Source organism: Aphelocoma coerulescens, chromosome 2, assembly GCF_041296385.1.
Source record: "Aphelocoma coerulescens isolate FSJ_1873_10779 chromosome 2, UR_Acoe_1.0, whole genome shotgun sequence".
In the NCBI taxonomy this organism is placed as follows: domain Eukaryota; kingdom Metazoa; phylum Chordata; class Aves; order Passeriformes; family Corvidae; genus Aphelocoma; species Aphelocoma coerulescens.
In genome coordinates, this window is record NC_091015.1 from 110853985 (window position 1) to 110874974 (window position 20990).

A 20990-nucleotide genomic window follows, 5' to 3' on the forward strand; every position below is an offset into this window, starting at 1 on the left:
TCTGTCATGTTTTTTTTTTTTTTTTCCTGATGGAATCTCTGTATTCTAATTATTCTTCAAAGTGTTAAATCCTGGCTTCTCTTTCACATTTCAGTTACTTGAAACTGTACTTTTTCACCCTGAAATCCTAGTATATTTTTTTCTATTTCACATCCTACCCTATCTCATTCTACCATCACAGATCATTACCAGTGATCAATACCCTCTCCCAAGGTATATCTTTTCCCTCCTAAGGCATTCATCACTCTGCTTTAATCTTCTCCATCTGGTGGGGTTTCCAGCCACACATCTTTTCAATAGGTCTATGGAGAGCACTGACATTTCTCATTTCCTGCATCTACTTTACTCGGAGCAGCTCCATGCAGGCAGAACATGGGTAACGAGTGGGACAACGCCACGCTGATGTGTTGTGATGCGCCACTGAGCAAGCTGTTATCATCTTGTCCTTTCCTTTTCGTTTCAGCTGGCCCAAGCAGAGCAACATCCATCAAGGCTAGAGACAAAAGATAAAGCATCATCTAAAATATCTGTCATTGGACCTGGCCTGCTCAGGGAATAGATAATGTGGGAGTGCTTTGCTGGTGTTCTCTCTCTAGATGTTACAGTGCACACCACATAACAAGGCTGTGCTGTAAACATCTGTGTAATAACACATTGTGTATAATGAACCAATCTCAGCTATGCATTAAGTTTAAAATACTTTAAGACATCTCAATTGCAATGTCCTTTCTTAACTGCATTCTCCTCTTGACATAGACTTTTGACATCTTAAAATGGTTTGTGAAATATTCAAAGCATATCAGATGTACAGAGAACTCTTTTAACAAGTTGATCCCTCCAAGGATTTCCAGATTTCTCAAAACTGCAGTAGAAAGTAGATATAAGGCATTGTCAGTACCCACTGAAAAATTTGTATATTAGTGTTTTTGAAACCCCACTGTACACTTTCTTAAACACATTTCTTCTATACAACACTGCTTTATTCACCTAATTGTGTTTCAAGATGTAACCTCTGCAAAGTCGAAAGGCTCTCATCAGGCATTCACTAGCCAGTACATGTTACCTTAACATACACATACATACATCACTGTTTCTTTTCACCTACAAAATTATAGTAATTAGTAGTTACTCTTAATTAAAAATAATTCTAAACAGGCAAAAAGAAGAGTGAGGAAACACCTTTTAGCCTTTTATTTCTTAAAGTCACTGTTCCTGTGAATCTTGTGTTACTGTGTTTACTGTTAGTCTTGTCACCATTTATTTTGATTAAGATGTGTTATGCAGCCTTTTTAAATGAGAAGAAATAAATCTTCCTGTCTTCATCTCTTTCTACCCCACTGTGAAGGGAATGGTGTTGTAAGTTTCATTATATGGAGAGAGAAGCTGATCTTTAACAGAGTAGACACTCTCTGCAGAGCAGCACTTTACAGCTTTTGCTCTATTTTACTCCTCCTTCGGTAAATCTAATTTTAGATGTGAAACTTCAGAACAAGAAATAATTGTATGGTGAAATGCAGAGTTTATAAATGCACAGTATTTGTGACAAAAAATAATCAGATTTTTGTATGTAATTTTTTTTCCCCTACTGGTCAAATAAAAGAGACAACAAACAACATGAGTTGAAAAGTAAGAGAAGTATTGAGTGAAAGCAGAAATAGTTGATGCTGTTCATTAAGCTGCATTATTTCAGGTTTACTTTTCATTTTCTTTTCTCTTTTTATTTTTTCCTTATTTTCCTTTTCATTTTCCTTTTTATCATTCTATTTTTTCCACTTTAAAACGTTGCAATAAACTGATACATTTCAAATATGTTTGTCTACTAGGGAAGTTCTTTTTTTGCTAGACTATGATTTATATAGTTATAGTCAGCTTGAAGTGCACCTTAAATAAAAACAGTAGTCTTTCAGAGATGACACTTAGGAAATGGATGGTCCTACAGCATTGTGCACTTATATTCTTTACACATGGAAGACTCAAAAGAAAAAAATTGGGAAATAGCTTGAGGAAACAATCCAGAGGATGATACATACAGACAGAAAGCTAACATGTGAAAATGAGAGTTCGTAGCTATCAGTGATGTGTGCAGCATGCCATAAATCACAGATATTTATGTAACCATTTTGCCCAGAGCACCTCTTACAACATTGAGCACCACTCAGTATCTTATAGCAAGCTTAGAAACTTTAGTATAGGGGTGGCTGAACTAAACACATTATCTACTTCTGTTCAGCTCAGTTGTTCATGTAGTCCTTGCAGTAATCCTAAAAAGATCCAAATACTGCCATGGGCAGATGGTGCGTGTGCATCATGAGCTTGAAAGTAACACCTTTTGTGTTAGACTAATATGATTACACTGACACTGTAAAATTACTCCAAGAAACCATGTGGAAGTAATCATCAGGCAAAAGATTTAATATTATTTCCAGATTCTGAAGACATACCATCAAAACCCGAATGAGCTAGATGTCACAAAGTTTTTTTATGAGCATCTTGATGATACTACTCTAAAAGTGAATACTTTCTTTGACCAGGAAACAGAAACGGTTTGTGAGATGATTGAGGACACAATTTTTTTCTTTCTGTGGCTATTGATATTTGTGTTTTCCCTTGTAAAAAATGTGCTTGTATTTTCTGAGTAAAGGTAACTAGTATATAGATACTGGTTTTTTACACCTCACTCAAAATTCCAAAGGTCTTTCAAACAACACATTTCTTCTAGCTGAGCAATATGAAGATTTTAAAAAACATGACAGTCATCTAGATCCCAGTAAAAATGATTTGATGTGCTTTTGTTCAGATTTTCTTCATTTTTCATCTATAGAAAAAAAAATTAATTCAGAACATTTTTCAGAATCTTTTACTGATGGAACTAAAAAGCATGTGGCCTTGTGTAGTACTGTGATTTCTAGTGTTATAACTGGGCCACCATATTTAATATACTTAATATTTACAGATGTCAACAAATCTCAGTTTTTACCAGTGTCCAGGTATGTCTGTGGGTATGTGTTTGCCACAGTTTCTGAGCTAAAGATTCAATTTTCATTTCCCTTCCTCTCTCCATTTCTTTATTTTGGTCTCAGTTTTGGTTTAAGATGTGGTCTGGGTAGTGAAAATACTTTCCTTGAACTGTGTTCTGGAATAAATTGCCTTACAGATATGTTCAGTATCTTCTTTTTCACTCACCTGAGAAAATAGGAAATAGTTTAACTGGCCTACTTTTAGTAAATCCACTTTTAATATCCTGATATTTTTCACTACATACCATGTGATGATGTTTTCATAAAAGGATAAACATCATTGTCTGCTAGACATTCAGATGAGCTAATACAGCTTGATGATATTATTGTTTCTTAACTACTGATCTTGTAAATGTTTTCAGTTTCATCATAGCTATGACTGTAATATGTATCAATACCACATTTTTTAGTATTCTTTTTTTGTCCCTTAGAGCTCTCTTTTTAGTTTTCCTAATAAAAGACATTCTCACAGTGTGACTGATACTGTAGAATGCAGGATAGCAAATTTTAAAAGCATTATAAAATGCAAAGTGAAATAAAACCCCAAATGGTCAAAACCCAACAGGTGAATTTAGGTTATGCTTGAAGTTGTACCAATGGCACTCTCAAATATGGTGATGATATCAGAAATTGGTATGGACAAATTTGTGTCACAGCTAATAAAAAGAACTTGTTTGAATTTCTAAGTGTACTTATGATATTACATGTAGAGGTTTTTTTGGGGGGAGTTGTGTGGGTTTTTGGTTTGGGGGGGTTGTTTGTTTGGTTTTGCTTTTTGTTAATTTGTTTGTTTGTATTTTTTTTCTTTAAATAAAACAACCATAGTTATTTTTTCCTCTGTTTGCAATGTGCCTGGATGGTATGAAAACAGATAAATTTCTTTATGACAGCCTGTAGCACAGTCATGTCAGGCAGTGTTGTTTTGTTCTTCAGTCTATGAGTATGATCTAACATTGAATTTTGATCTAATTTTGAAATAGATCCTGCTTTCAGTAGAGAGTTAGACCAGATGACCTCTAGAAGCAGCTTTCAACCTAGAGTATTTTGTAATTCTATCACACTTATTTAGGGGTGTGCTATTCTTCCTCTTCTTCCTCCTCTTTCTCCTCTTCCTTTTCTTACTCCTCTTCCTCCTTCTTGTCATGTTTTTTGTACAATCTCAGTCTCTAAAATAAGGTAAGTGCATCTTGCTATCTTTGTTTTCCAAAGAAATTGAGACCTTAGAGACTTAGCTGTTACTCATTTTAGAAAGCCCCCAAGATTAGTCATTATGGTTTGGTGAATATAATGTTGTAGTAAATTTACAGTTTAACTTGCCACTTTTAGAGCAGAAGTACAGTAGCTTGCATAATTTAGCTTAAATAATAAGCCATAATTCGAACCATCCAGGTTGGAAGGAACCTTCGAATTCTTATTAATACCTTTGGATCAAAATTGAGTTCACACATTCAGTTCAAGTAATTCTGCCCTATGATTTCTACTTCTTAAGCAAATAAGCTTTTAGGCATTTTATGTCTGAGTTTGCTTGTGTAACATGAAGATAATGCAATTCCAGGCTCATAGTGTTATGGACCTGTTGGTATTATTTTTTAAAAAGTCTTTTTTTTTAGGTCATCCTTAAGATTACACAAGGGGAAAGTAATAATTTATGTTCAATACCTGATTAGAATGTTATATATTTTGTAAAACAAAATATGAAAATGATTATAGGAAGAAAACCTAAGTATTTACTATGTCAAAGGAGTCTACAAAATACTTCAAAATTCAAAATTTTGAAGGGACTTTCTTTCAAAAGTGCCATATTGAGAGTGGGATTGAAGATGCACAGGAGATATGAGTTATGGTACACAAGACGTTCTAAAAACGGGATCTGGAGGTCATGAAAATTTAGTCTGATAGTACTAAAGTCCACAAGGTTACATGAGGTAATAAGAACTTAGAATTATTAAGTTATAGCAACAGACTCTAGGAGTGAAACAAACCTAAATCTACAGCAGAACTGTCCATAGGCTGATGGAGAAGATAAGCTGGTTAGTATATTTAGTCAGCTGTGATTCTTTCTTTTTGGTATTCTTATCTGCAAGCAACTGGGAAAGGTCACCTAATTCTTTATTAATTCACTTGAACAGAATTCTGGTCCCGATGCACTCAGAACACTTCTTTTCACACTATCATCCTTTCATTTGTAACTATTCTTTTAGAAAAAAAACCATAGATATGTATTCATAATAAAAATTCTTCGTATGTTTCTAGATTAAAATTTCCTTTCTCTTTACCTTCCCCCCACCTCTTTAAGCTTTGATACATCCTGTTATCTATAAACCCTAAAAAATGTATTTGCTAATATGTAGATATAATTATATAAGGGAAACTTAGAGAAAGAAACTCCTAGTTCAAATAATGGGATGATTTTTTTGTTCAGTGCTGCCTTCCTGTGCTCCATATTACTTCATTTTCCTTCCTTTTGTACTTATGTTTTAGCTACTATTCTACTCCTATGTTATTTATTTTCTCTTCTATATTTTATGTGTCACCACTGCTTAAAGTGTATCTACCTAAATGTGTTAGTTCAGATCAGAGTTGTGTATGGGGAGTAGATATCCTGGTAATTCCACTTAACTCTCTTTGGTAGCTTAGAGTAGTCATGAAGAGTGAAAGGCAGATCTTTTCAAGATGAAACTGAACAGAAAAATTTATTGCAGAATCTGATAGATAATTAATTCATGGGATCAGACTAAAGATACTCTAGTCTCTGAATATATACATGTTGTGCACAAAGTATCATCAGTACCATACACTTTATTCCACAAACCTGCTCCAATTTGGCCACACTTTTATGGAAGCAGCCTTAGCCGCTTGAGAACTAGTGGTATTCAATGGAAAATAGCTCTCCCACCCCCTCACAAGTTTAATTAACTTATGCCAATTAAACCATGACTATGAGGATGGAGGAAAACTGAGGATTTGAAGAGGTGTGATAAGAAGACTGCCCTGGTTTCTGCCTGAGTAGATATTTCCTTTTAAGGTTCTTATTTATATTCTAGTTTCCTTATTATTTCCCAATCCTGCCTCCTCAAGAAGAGAAAGATTATTTGTTGCTTCTTTCATCCAAATACAGTACACATATGAGGCACACTTGTTTTTCTTTAGCTTCTTTATTGGCTTTCTCAGGTGCTGTTATGGTTGGTCCTGTTTCAGCCATCAGTCATCCCAAGTGTCTATAGAATAAAACTGCTGCTGGTGACATATGTATGTATGAGCTTTTAGAAAAACTCTCCATGGGAAAATCCAAGCATCTCTATGGAAAAAAAAAATGGCTAAGTGGGCAGGTGTAAGGTGATAGAAGTCTTGAATAATGGTGACTGGTAGAAAAACGTAAAGACCTTCTATTTATTTCATAAAAAACCAGAATGGTTGTGTGTCATATTTTAAAGAAATTATTAATTTGCCTATTCCATTAGGAATTGAGGGCATAAATTAAAAGTTTCCTGCTTTCTGTCCACTAAGAGAAGGAGGTGTTTTTTTCATTTCCATTCCAGCTCTGAGTGCAAAACTGATGTGTGTGTCTTCATTTCTCATAGAACAAATATAAATTTATGGGCAATTGAATCAAATTTCTAAAGTGGTTTCACTTTGTCTGTAGAGTTCAAATATTAGTATGAATTGATTTTTATATTTACTGTAGTAACCATCCAGCAGTGAATTTTTTGCTGCTAATACTTATTTGTAATTCTTGCTTGCATAGTGTATCCATTTATCAAACAATAATACTGTAGTTTTCCTTCTTCTGTTTACCATGCAATTCATGCTTCTCAGGTTATCAGGTCTTTTTCTAGAAATTTATTCCTCTTCATCTAATTTCTTTCTTATTGTGTGACTGAGAACCTTTTTTCTGTAAGCCCAATTAAATACAAAAAAATGCCCATCTGTAAGGTTATGGGAACAAATAGCAAAGTGAATGGGAGAAATGGTATTGGTTAGTCAGATGGCTCAGGAATATGCAGACAGCATCACCATGAAGAGCCTGACTCCAGTGCTTTCCTGATAAACCTATGCTCCAGCCTAGGGAAGCTTTAGGATACAAACAGCAGTCGGTGATTAAAAATTTTCCTTAGTGTGATGGAATGGTCAGCACATAAAACTAGATATTTTTGTCATTTAACTTCTTTGAATGAACAACCCTAAGGGATCAAAATCAGCCTGTCTAATGTCTGGATGGGGACAGCTTGTTTTGACTGAGGTTGCAGTTCCAGTCAAAATTATGATTTTTCTTAATTCAAAATATTTTTGAGGGCATTTGCTCTATTTGAACTATGAATAAATCTGTTACAATAGAGTAACATCCCAATGCATTCAAAGACTCTGGAGGAATTATTGTAGAAACTGAGTTGAAGACCTCTGAATCATAAAACATAAGGTTTTTCTAGTGCAAATATCATTTAGGTCAGGGTAGCATGTCTGCTAGTACCATTGTGAGCAGAGGCTATCTGCTAGGGGGAGATGACAAAGCTACATGTTGTTTTGTGTAGTGCACAGTTGCCCTTAAGCATATGGTCTTCTGCCAGTGTTTGAAGAAGCTCTACTGGACAGATAATTAGAAACTTTGTGATAAAGTCTCTGCTCTTCAGGCAAAATAATCATAAGAGCAGTGAATTAACACAAGCAGCAGAACATCAAGAAATATTTAATCTTCTAAAACAATCTACTCTGCTTTAAAGTGAGTGTTAACAGTGAAGTAATATATTCTTTTCCAAGGAAGACTGTAATACCACCATTTGCCGTGCCACAGAGAGAGAGAAATGTGCATCTCTCCTTTGAAAAAAAGTGGTTCTCCACTTACTGGGATAATAATGCTTGCGGAAGTTGGAATCAGCAGTGCCAAGCAGCAACAGATGTTCCAAGTTTGTTCATGATGCATGATTTGTAAAATATTTGCTTTTGTTTATGGGATTGACTTCAGAGTCTTAAATCTTAGGCACATATGTTTCTTTCTCCTTAATAGAAAAGGCGAATAAGAGACAGTAAATGCACAATTGCTTAATGAGTGCTAATGAGTAAATGAGTGTTCCTCTCATCAATATAGTAATCTTGCTCTAAAGCTCTGTGTGCACCACTGATAACTGAGGTTACTGTTGCTTTCCAGTGAAAAGTGTCTTCAGTTTCTTACTGTGTCATAAGAAGGAAGGAAATATTGCCAATATTTTGTCTAATAATATGAATTACCTACTCTTCACTGAAGAACAGAAATAAGGAATTTGTGAAATGTTTGCCTTTCTGCAGATTAACTTCTTGCAATTGTATGCAAATGGCATGCAAAATATACCACTTGTAATAAGCTGACCACCACTGCCTCTCTGGCTGCAGTTTACACCACCCTTTTAGCTGAGCATGTTCTAATTGAAATGAAAAATCCATCTGCACATTTTGGTTACATCTGAGCTTGAATATAAAGAACTTGGGTGTTTCTGTGCCATTTGTAAAGTTGCTCCCTCATACTCCTTGAAAGCAAAGAGGAGGGAAATCAACTTGTCTTAAAAAGCGTGGCTGGAAAAAGTAAAATTTTAAAAAATGGATATGGGAGTAGATACTGTGAGAGAAAACTTAATGGAATAATATGGAAGTGAACAGAGAATGATAAGGAAGTGAGAATATGTCCTTGTTGTTTTTCATAGGCATCTCCTCACCCAGTAAGAGTTAACTGCTGAGCAATAGGGAGGACAGTAACAGTCTGTGACTAGGGCTATGATAATAAATGCAAAGGAAAACACTTAAGAAAGATGTCAAGTGTTTACTATGCCTTGAATAAGTAAGCCCTGGTTTTAAATAGCTGTTTGTTAAGAGATTTTTTCCCATTTTATGACTCAAGCAAATTGGTATTCCTGCTGACAGAGAGATGAGAAATACTGAATTTAATTACATGGTTTAAGGAATAGGTCTTGTCTCTTTCATATTGGAGTGTTTTAAGGGCTGGATGTGATATGTTGCCTCAATTCCTATATAGAAAATGTAAAAAACCTGAAACATAGAAAAAACTAGAACAAGGATTATAATTTGGATTCACACAGAACACTATTTTCAAAAATTAATTTTACAGTGTGAATATTTAGGAAATTACTGGGTGTAAAATGGACTCATATGCCATTTCTTCTCCTGTTATATTAAATTAAACAGTTCAATATAATTTGTCTTTATAAATTCCAAAATGAGCACTGATATCTCTATATTGGAATATTTTAGATTGTTTCCTTCTAGGATGCAAGTTTCTCCTTAAATTTCATTAAACACTCTCTGATTTCAGAGATTCCTAGTATGGTACCTCTTACAGTGCATTTTCCTGAGTGTTTGCATGTGTAATTTGATTAAAAAATGGGATATTTAAACCACAGTTTAAAATGTAAACATTCAATTCCCTGTACGCAAAGCTTGTGCAACTGCAAAGAAAAAATGTAGCAAGGCCTATAGATATAGTGGTCACCTCAGTCCCTGGAAGGTGATGGAGCAATTTCCAGGCACATGAAGGTCAAGGTCATCAGGAGTATCATCATGGATTCACCACTGCGATGTCATGATGGCCTGACTTGGTACACCTCTGTGACAAAGTGACTGTCTTGGTAGTAGAAGGAGAGCAGTGGGTATTGTCTGCCTAGACTTTGGGAAAGTTTTCCATACTGTCCCCCACAAAAGCCTCACAGAGAAGCTGATAGGTATGAGCTGGATGATCAGGCTGTGATGGTGCATTGGAAACTTGACAGCAGGGCTCTGAGTGGTGGGGATCACTGGAACAAAGTCTAGTTGGGAGCCAGCAATGCACCCCGGGAGCCAATATTGGATCAAACACTATTAAATTCTCCATTAATGACATGGATGACAGGGAGGAGTGCACCCTCTGCACAACCTGGACTTCTGCTTTAAGTTCTGGGCTCCCCAGTATAAGAGACACATGTATAGAGTTACAGAAGGAAGTTTGGCAAATAAGGTGATTTTCTTACACAAGCAATCTTTTAAAGGAAAAGAGCTGGTGTTTCAGGGAATGAAGATCAGTCTCAGGCCAGGGGGTTTCATGAAACACTAAGAGAAGGGGCTGGACAGAGCAGGAGGAAGAGACAGATTTATTAGATGAGAATAAGCTGAATTCTTAAGAAACCACTCAACTACCAAAAATCAGTAACAGAAAATGAACCATTAAGAATTAGAAATACAAAATGAACTAAGCACACATAATGGGCCTCTGGGAAGTAATTGCTCAGGGGGTGCAGATACTCTCCATTGTCAATGAGTGGCCCATGGGGGAAGAGGCTGCCAGCACCTCTGGTGCTCAAAGATTCAACTTCACTGTCCTCTGGTCCCCCGTTCTCAGACACTGAATATTGTGTCTTCTTGAAGGTTGGCCTCAAGTCCTGCCTTTGTAAATCTTTGTCTTCCATCCTACTCTGTTGCTGCACTGTGGGTGTTCAAGGGGTGAGTAAGAGCTCCTGGTGAGCAGCTTTGAGCGAGAAGCAATCAGCAGCACTGCCAAACTGCACAGGTGGCACCAGGCTGAACCCATCACATTTATAAAGAGCTGCACTTGGCAGGAGCAGGTGCTCTGCTGGCGGGGACTCCGTGTCAAATTTAATTTACTGGATGATCTGGCTTGGCAAACATTCAGCATAGATGCTTGCTCCTGCCTAATGTTAAGTAGCTGAGTAAATGCAATAGAAGATCTCCACAAGTGTTAAATAGCTGCTGAAAAATACAAAGTCGAGAAATGTACAAGTGCACAAGAAGTATTTTTACTTGTTTTACTGCTAATATGCCTAATTTGTACATTATCTCAAAGCAATATTGCTTCCAGATTATCCAGGAGCTTGAAAATTTCTCAAAGGTCTTTGTATATATTCCCTAAGTGGGAGGAAGTGAATTTTGGTTGTGTGGTGTCAAAGCCTCTGCTCTGAATAAGACAGAAGGGGTGAGCACCCACCACAGGAGGCTCTGGGTTTTGAGCCAGAAAAGGGAGAATGTTGATAAGAAGCGGATCCTTCAGAGGCAGGATGTTGCTTCTTATCATTCCAATTGTCCTCTTTTACAAAAATCAGTTGTAAAGCTGCCCACCCAGCCCCTGCCCCAGAAAGGTCACATTCACACAGGACAGGATGTTCACATTCACACCTGAGGGTACTCGTAACTGAGGGTATTCATCCTTTCTGATGGGGCATAACTGGCTCAACTATGCTGGCATGAGAGGCAGCTGTCATGTCTTAGGAGAGGCCATAAACCATCAAAGACCCCCAAAGTCAGAGTCTGTCTTATTTTTTGTATTTGTAAATATATTGTCCCTGATAGACTGATTCCTGAGGCCTTCCACCAGAGATCTGCACATGATCCACAGTGTTGCAACAGATACAGAGTCTTTTGCAAAAGTGAAAGTGTAAAAAACCCGCTCCAGGGAAGATATTTGGGTGCTCCCACACATACCTGTATATGTGAATGTATATTAACCCATTGAATTACATGTTTCGGTGGCTTTCCCTCACCCATGACAGATCATGACTGTCACCATCACTTCGACCAACACCTCGTTGCTGGATCCAAAGGTGGTGATATCTTTCTATTCTTATCCTTTCTTTCTCTTCCTTTCTTTTCCTTATGCATTTTCTAAAGTGTTCTTTTTAGTCTTTCATATTGTTCTATCACCATAGATAATAACCAAAACAGCCACATACTTCCTTCAATTGCAACCAAATTGTTCTAAAGTAAAATTACTACTCTTACAAATTCATGAGAGAATTATAAAACAGGGATTTCTGCCTCTCAACAACAAAACCTGCTTTTAATTATTTTTTTCTTTAAAGACAAAAAAAATATAGATGCATTTTTCAGTGATCTGAAAACATGCTACTTTTTAGTTTAAACTGGAAATCACTGGTATCAGCAGAGGCTGGGGAATGAACAGGTCAAGAGCAGCTCTGGCAAGAAAAACATGAGGTGCTGGTGGAGGAGAGGTTGGACAAGACCCAGCAACATGCTCTCACAGTCCAGAAAGGCCAGAAAGCCAAACATGTCCTGGGCTGCATCCAAAGCAGCGTGGGCAGCAGGGTGAGGGACAGGATTCTGCCCCTCTGCTCTGCTCTGGTGAGACCCCACCTGGAGCACTGCATCCAGCTCTGGGGTCCCCAACACAAGAAGGATGTGGACATGTTCAAGTGAGTTCAGAGAAAGACCTTGGAGAGGATCAGAGGGCTGGAGCATCTCTGCTCAGAAGACAGGCTGACAGAGTTTGGGCTGTTCAGCAAAACATCATGCAGTGGAACTTACAGAGAGATTATTTACAGTGACAGTATTATTTATTATGACATCTGCTTGGAAAAATGAAAATAACTCAAACTTGCTGGTCTCATATTCAGATAGCTCCTTGTTGTGTTCCTTATAAGTACTACAGAACTCTGGAGTTCCATTGTTTTGTTGTTGTTGTTCTTTCCTGTTTTACGTATTTCACTTTTACAGCATGCTGTACAAAAATTCTAGCTTGTTAGAAACATGTTACACAAGAATAACACAAGGAAGTTATTTGTAAACACCTGAAAACCTGAAGATCTTGTCTTGACTAGACAAACATTTGTAAACATCCTGTTTGAAACATTTTTTATAAAATAGTTCAGTCCTTGTTTCAGCTGGAATAGAGTCAGTTTTTCTCCTAGCTGGTATAGTGCTGTCTTTTTAATTCAGTTGAGACTAACGTTGATGACCCACTGATGTTTTGGTTGTTGCTAAGCAGTTCTTACCCTAAGTGAAGGACTTTTACCCTACGTGAAGGACTTTTACCCTAAGTGAAGGACTTTTCAATGTCTCATGCTCTACAAGTAAGGAAATGCACAAGAAGTTGAAAGGGAACATAACCCCAGCAACCAGACCAAACTGGCAAAAGGGATATTCCATACCACAGAATGCCATGCTCAATACATCAGTGGGGGGGAGTTGGCCAGGAGATGCCAGCTGCTGATGAGGAACAGGCTGAACATCAGTCCGCTGATTGGGGGGCATGACCAATTCCTTGTTTCTATTAGATTTTATTTCTCTCTCCCTCTCTTCTTTTCATTATTCTTATTTTATTCTTATTCTATTTTGTTTTGTTTCAATAATTGAACAGTTCCTATCTCAACCTGTGAGTTTTACTTACTTTTTTTTTCAATTCTCCTCCCTGCTGTGTCAGAGGGGTGAGTGAGAAGCTGCATGGTGTGAAGTTGCCAGCTGGGGTTAAACCACAAGGGGTTCTCTCTTTATCACAAAGCTTAAGAGTCTTAGGGAAACAGACTTGAAGTAAATTGTCAGTGTGCTGCAGATACTCTCACACATGACTACACAGGCTTCATAGACATTTTGAGAAATTGAATTCTTTTAATGTGATCAGAGGAATAAATAATCAGATAAAGCAGAATCTTGCATTGAGATGATGGTGTGTTTGTTCATATTTTGTTTTCTGTTTATTAAACTTTTTATATCACCTAAAATAGTCACATTGTTATATGAATAGTTTATGTAGCTGTGACAGAAAACATGCTAGTTTAAAAAGAAAGGTTAGGGACTGCTGTAAGAACCTGACTCCAAAGTCTGTGATACTTGTTAATTCATACATTACTGCTACATGTTATTAAGGCTTGATGTATTTGCTGTTAGGCAGTATGGAAAATGATCCTTATGTTTGTATTAGATCACTACTGTAACAGGTTTGGTCACCTTTGTGAGGTAACAGAGAGAGGTGATAACAGAACAAAGCTCTTTTTTGTTCTAAACTTAATAGCTTCCATGAAATCTTTCACCTCTACTGCTTCCATGGGCTGTTTCTGCCTTCCCAAAGGAAAAATGTTATAGTAGGTGTAAAATAAACAGATGCATCCTTTCTCCACTCCTCTCCCTCCTTTTGTCAGCAGAAGCTACAGGACGAAGCTCACTTGACTTTCTGAAATGGAAATGTGCTGTTACATAAAGCTCTGAGTAGCATCCTTTCTTCTTCAGTGCTCTCAGATGCACTGGGAGGAAGTCAGCTGAAAAGACAAAAGTTTCAAAGTTTGAATATAGGTCTGGGTTTTCCAGAGTAGCTCCGGAATGTTGTGAAGAAGAGCTCAGTGTCAAAACCTATATGCCATGTTCCTGTTTTACAAGTGATGTATTACCTGAAACAAGCATAGCAGGAAGGGCCTCTGGACACCTCTTTCTCAAGGTTTCTCAGCTCTATCACACTGAAAAAGTTGTCTTTCAAGGCTTTCCAAAGAATGAGACATTATGTAATCACTCTAAAATGTGAGTCATTGCTGTAGATTACGTTTGGTTTATTTCTTACAGGTTTCTCAGGACTTCTTAATTATCTGTGTACCTGATTATTTTCAGGGGTAGAAACATGATAAACTATGTTTTCCAAAATTTTTTCAAATTTCCAAGAAGCTTCTGCACAGACATGATACTTACATAGAGATGTATGTATCTGCCTCTCTGAAAAACAAGGGTAAAAATTATTTTCAGTCAAAGAAACAAAGGAAATCTTATGATCCTAATTAATGGCAACTTCAAGCTCTAAGTGTTGAATCCTCAGATTATATTCATGGATTTTTAGTCTAAGTTTCACTGAAAGTTCAAAATGAAAGATTATTTTTGACTTTAGTTTTAAAAGGTACTTTTACATTCCTTTTTCAAGCATTTCCCATTGGCAGCATCCCTCAAAAAATATTCTGACAAAATATAGTTTTCTAAAAAATTCCCACCTCTGGGATTGGGCTGTTTCTGCAGTTTTTCTAAAATAAAAAGCAGTTGAAGAAAGAGTTTATAAAAAGGAAAAAGTTACAAATTATTTTTCATAGTGAAATTCTTAAGAAACTTTGAATTTCTTTCTTGAGCAACATATATGTTAAAACTACAGCTGTTTTATCAGCTATGACTAGCAAAGGACAATTTAAAGTTGTGCCTAACCAGTAACTTAGAAGGGAAGAACTCTCCCTTGTATGATTTCTCACTCATATTTCTTTCTACTGTAGAACAGTCTACTAAATTTTTCTTGAGGAGGTCTTAGTAATAAGGCCAAAGGAAAAGCTTAAGAAAAGTGGGGAATCTGTCTGTTAAATAAAAGAGGTTTGCTTGCTAATCCTGCAATATATTAGTGACAAATATGAGGAAAAACCTAGGACTTATAAAGTTAATTTTGTTTGTTTAGTTGTTTTTTGTTTTTTTTTCTCACTGTTAAGACTATTTTCTCTTGAAATGTGAAGATCCAAGAAGCTATAAAGTCAGTCCTTCACTCCTTTTTAATAAAGAAACACTGTGAAAAATGTAGGAGAAGAATACCCAGATGTTCTGGAAGGACCATGCTAATTTCAGGAGGAAGCACCTTCATTATAAGCATTAGGAACTCTGGCATGCATGTCTTCAGTGAACATTCAATCTGGGTAAAAAAAATATCTGAAAACTACTAATTTATATTCTTCTTTCCTTTTTATTTTCTGTTTTCACATGACCTATGCTTATCCAAGATTAACGTCTTATGTCATTGCGAGAGGATAATGAGTTCCTCTGGGAACCAGACACAGACTGGTATAAACCAATGCCCAGGCTGTTTGTGTTTTACACACAAGACAAAATAGTATCAACCTTTTCTGTTTACCGAATGTAGAGATGATAAGTACTTACAAAGCAGAGTGAGTTGCAATTAAATCTATTTACCCAAATCAGGCTTGTTACAACTCATGGATTTGTTTTGAGTTGTGCTATTGACATTACTTTTTGCACAGCTGTACTTGCAATTTCCTTTCTAATTAGCTGCTATTTTTAAAAAGCAATCACTTATGCTAAGAGAGGAAACCCTTGTTTTTATAAAAACCTTCTGTCAGTAGAGGTGACTTCCTGAATATAATGTACAGGGTAATTTCATTGCCTTTAATAGCTGTTCTCATGGAAAATAATTGCATCGACACAGGAAATCCAAAGAAAGTATCCTAACTGTTGAAAAAGGAAAATGACAGATTACTAACCTTGGAACAGAGACATAGAAGAACAAATAGGACACTAACCTGAGAAGCTTAGATTTTATTCTTGGTTGGGGTACATTTTTCTCATTATCTTTTTTTCACTGCTCACTTGTGTAAAATTTAATTTCCTGGGATGATGTAACACTCATTACTTAGAGGACTTTTACAGCATTTTTGGTGAGAACCTTTAGATACTAGCCCTGTTGATTGTCTCTTTTTCTCATGGTAGTTTAATTAAAAAAAAATCTTAATAAATGTCCTCTGTAACTAAATGTTACTGCTTTCTATTTAGAAAATAATTATTTCTTTATCCTGATGCATATGTTTAACACCTGGTGCTTTTGCATATATTCTAGCAAGGTGTATGTAGAAGTGTATGTATTTTGCTTCTATGCAAAAGCCTGATGTTATCAGAGTTCATTCAATTAGTGAACTGCAAAATCTCTTTTATGCTGCTGCTTATCTATATTTTTGAAGGCTGCTTTCTGATGATAAGAAACAGTTTGTTTGACACTATTTGTTCTGAGCTGTAAATCGTCAGGAGGAAAACAGCCATGCTTTTTTCTCTTTTCTCCAGCAACAGGTGGAGTACTTGGAGTTCATCAGAATCTGAACTCAACTGTTTGAGCTGTCCTTTTTATTTGCAATTTAAACCAGAGTAATATAATCAAGAAAGAGTGAAGAGATTTTAAAACAAACAAAAGTAATATTTATCCAATTCCTTTTTGGTAGGGATGGGACCTAGTCTTTGACATACCTTTTTTTAACCCTGTTTCACTTTGTTTTTTTCAAATTTAGTTTTCCTTTTTGAATCTGACATCTATTGGGACCTATGTATACTTATCTCTGGATGACTATATCATACTTCATTACAAAAATGAAAGCAAAATATTCTATCTCCATCAGGAAGAAAGCCATATGTCCCTTCAATTTCCCAAATCTGTAGTAATTTCCTCTCATTTGTACTACTTCTTTTCCCACAGCAAATAGTTTGCTTTCATATCAATAAATGTATAAGAAGAAAAGAAGGAATGAAGCAAGAATAGATGTTAAATTTAGCCCAACTTAAGGTGTATATATTATATGTTGATATTACTATTATGCAAGGACTTTTCTGATTTAGTGCACTAAATTATTCACTTGAAATATATAATTACAGTTTTAGTTTCAAGAAATACCCACTGCCAGTAATATTCAGTATCAAGAATACCATTAGTGTCAGAGAATTCGTTCTTACATTGAACACTGGTTTGCGATTCAAAATGTGAGGCTTTGATAGATCAACTTGCTACTTGTAGCTGTTTCAGAAATTTTGTATGATTTTAAGCAAACATTGCAACCTTTCCTGACTCCTTTTTTTTTTCTACATACAGTAATGTACTTTCAAGTGGTAGGGATTAAATAAAACTGCCATGTCTATACTATCCACAAAAGCTGTAGGGACCTCTAATCTTTCCAGGCTGTTACAAAAATTAATCCACCTGAGTCTCCAAACACTACAGGGTTAAAAGATGTTTCAAAGACTGGTAAATTACACCTTTGCCCTGCATTTCCTGGGTACCTCTCTTTTCTGATTTAAGTGTACCTAAACAAGAGGAAGGTATGCAAGAGAAATAAGCAGTTAAAAAGAAAATTTGGAACCAGCATCAGCCTCAGGTAGAAATACTGAATTTATAACGTCATAATTGCCTTTTTCCTGTTCTTGTTCATGTAAATATATTCATACTTATGTATGTACACATTTACAGACACATAAAATATGAGTTTAGAATGCAAGGATACTTTTAGGAACCTATACCAGTATTGTTCATTATGATCAGATAAATAGCAACTATTATGAAGATTATAGTAATGTTTGATGAAATTGTTTACTCTGCTGAACTACTATGATAGCTATATTTTTTATTTCTCTATGGATTTTCTTCTAGTGCTTTCTGTCACTAAGTATGTAAGCTGTGTATTCATAGGTTGGTTGGTCCACATTGACTTCACATTCCTGGACCATGACTTTTATTTTTAACAAAAGTATGAAGAGTTGCCAGGATGCTTCTTTTCAGGAGAAAGGAGAAGCTGAAAGAACTTTATTTCCACGTAGATTTAGTAGACCAAATCTTAAAGGGCAAAAAGATTTCTTTCAATATATGCTTTGTCATACCAGGCCCATCTCTGTGGCCTTTTAGAGAAATCCTACCTCCACAGAATATTAATTGTTAAAGTACCATCCACAGGGCAAAAGTGCTTTGTAGGCATTGCTTTTTGTGAGTTTAAATTTTTATGTAATGAATATCATAAATGATGTCATAAAGAAACTTGTTTTGTTTACAAGGCTATACCATTACATATTCAAGCTAAGATACTCAGAAAGCTTTTGGAAATATATTCCCTTATTCTGAAAAAATTTCCTTTTCATTTAATTTACAGTAATCTGTGCAACTGTATGCACAGATTACTGTATGTTCATCATCAACTAGGCAATACAACAACAAAGGATCCTTTGTGTCCCCCATCCAAATAATTTTGATCAAACAGGCAAATCAGAGGTATAGTTTGGCTATCTCAATTTATATTATTTTACTGTGAGTATACTTCAGATAAATAAGCCTGTTTCTAAAAACATCCAAATATGAGAACTGAAGTGCAAATCTTTAATTTCACTTCTCTTCATATATATGAACAAGACTTATAACAGAAGTAGCCAAAGAACCAAGTATTAATCTTTCAGCAAAATAGTTTTTAAGTTCTTATGAACCAAATGGGAAAGGCAAGCCTACATCAACTTTCTTGGTTCTGCAGTGTTGAATTACAACATTTTTCATGTCAAGTCTCCATTGTCCTACTTTACTTCATACAGTAAAGTTCCAGTCCCAAACACTGTTTGATATCCTGTTTAAAAAAATAGTTAAAATTCCTAGATCTTGGAATGTCTTTAGGAAACATAAGGTTGTTTTTGACTGGATAATGTTATTGACAAGGGCTGTATCATTTTGCACTTTGATATATGAAAGCATGGTTATAATAGAAGTTCTATAGAGGCTTTTTGTATCCTGTTTTACTGTTATTTGCCTTAAAACCACTGTTTACCAAAGGGACTTCTCTATGAGAGTTACACCTTTCCTATCAATGAGATTTTTTCCTTTCTGGCTGAAAGCCAGATGTGCTCATAAAAATCTCTTTTAAAGTTACAGTTAACTGCCAGCAGCCATGAAACAACTCACAACCCTTTCAACAGAAATATTAAAATCTATTTCTCCTCCAATTTGAAAAAAAGAATTATGTATAATTCTCTCTATTTTGCATGTAACCCAAGAAAGAATAAGTGATTCTGCATGAGTGTTTCCTGTCACACTGAAGCACCTAGGGGCTAAATTCACCTACTGAGAGGCAGTTGCATACTGATGGCCTGCTTAATTTCTCATACTAAATAGCCAGGTTTATAGTACAGATGTAAGAGATTTCCATCAGAGAAACATATACAGAAGCTTTAGAAGAGTTTGTAAACAGTCATCATCAATTATTGAAAGCTCTTAGCTGATACAGAGTTGCTGTATCTATTTGAGGTGAGAGAACAAGGTTGAGCAGCTTTTATATGACATGCACAAAAGGCTGCATGGAGGACTTTGTGTTCACGAGAACCTGAAGTGTTGCTCAGTGTGTATTTTACATCTTAGCACTTCATTTGTCAGAGTCATTTAGAGTTAGATGAGAGGTAATAATGCACACTGTTAATAATCCGGAAAAATAATGTCAAAGGGGAAGGCACAGAAAGCTAAGCTTCCCTTTGAAACCAGAGACATGAGGATTCCCAAACTCATAGATTTACAACCTTTCAGATCTTCTCCTAACTATTTTCTTGTTATGCTTTTTCAAATCTTTGAAAAACTCAGTTATTTTTATTAAGTATCTTACATGATTTTATTTTCTTGTTTGGTACAAATGTATAAGACAGCTATTTTTCCACTTCATTAAAGAAGCCATGTCTAATGAAGTCTGCTGGTGTACGTATACATTGCAAAGGCTTTTAACAGGCTTAAGAATGCCTGTGAAGTTCCAGCATTCTTCAGCACCTGGATAACACAATGACAACCTGTTTTTCATGTTTTTCACTGCAGATACAGTTAAAAACCTGTGCTGGATTGACCCTGGCTGGACATCTCACAATGGCCTTCATCATGGGATGCAGGAGAATCTCAGCTCTGGCAGCTGGAGCACCTTCTCCCTCTCCTTCTTCACTGACTTTTGTATCTGTAGTTTCTCTCACATATTCTCACTCCTCTCTCTCTCTGCAATTCTTGGTGTGTAGGTCTTTCTTTTCCCCTTTTAACTATGCTACCCAGGAGGTACCACCACTTTCACCAATGGTCTCAGCCTTGACCAGTGGCAAACCTGTCTTGGATTTGGCTGGCATTGGGTCTATCAGACATGGATGGGAGAAGGTTCTGGCAGTTTCTCAGAGAGGCCACCTTGTAACCAACCCTGCTACTGGAACCTTGTCACACAAACCCAATGCAAAAGCAAAACACTTTCAAGAAAATTTTAGAAAAGGATTAGGCTGCACATGCAACTGGGATGATATGGGATAACTGCCCATAATTTGTGGTTTCATCTTGTGAAAGAAGTAATTTAATCATCAGTGTGTTTGTCCTTGAAAAGTGCTTGTTGTATAAGGAAAAAAAATCTGAGTATCTTTTCCAAGTTAAAAGTGTTATAAATGTTCCTATGTAAAATAATTTCTTCTATACTTATTTTTTTATATAAGACACTGTTGTTAATAATTTATTGTCTTTCTACAGGTACACAGATCACTTCTTGTTTTGTCACCTAAATTCCAAGTGTTCTCTGGTATTATCTGTTCTGTGGTTCAAAATAATTTATGTTTGCTAGGCACGGATATATATTATCTTGATATCTTTCCTTAACTTGTGCTGCTGTACCTCCTTTGATGTATTTCTCACCTGCCTCCGTTCTGGACTTTTACATTGTG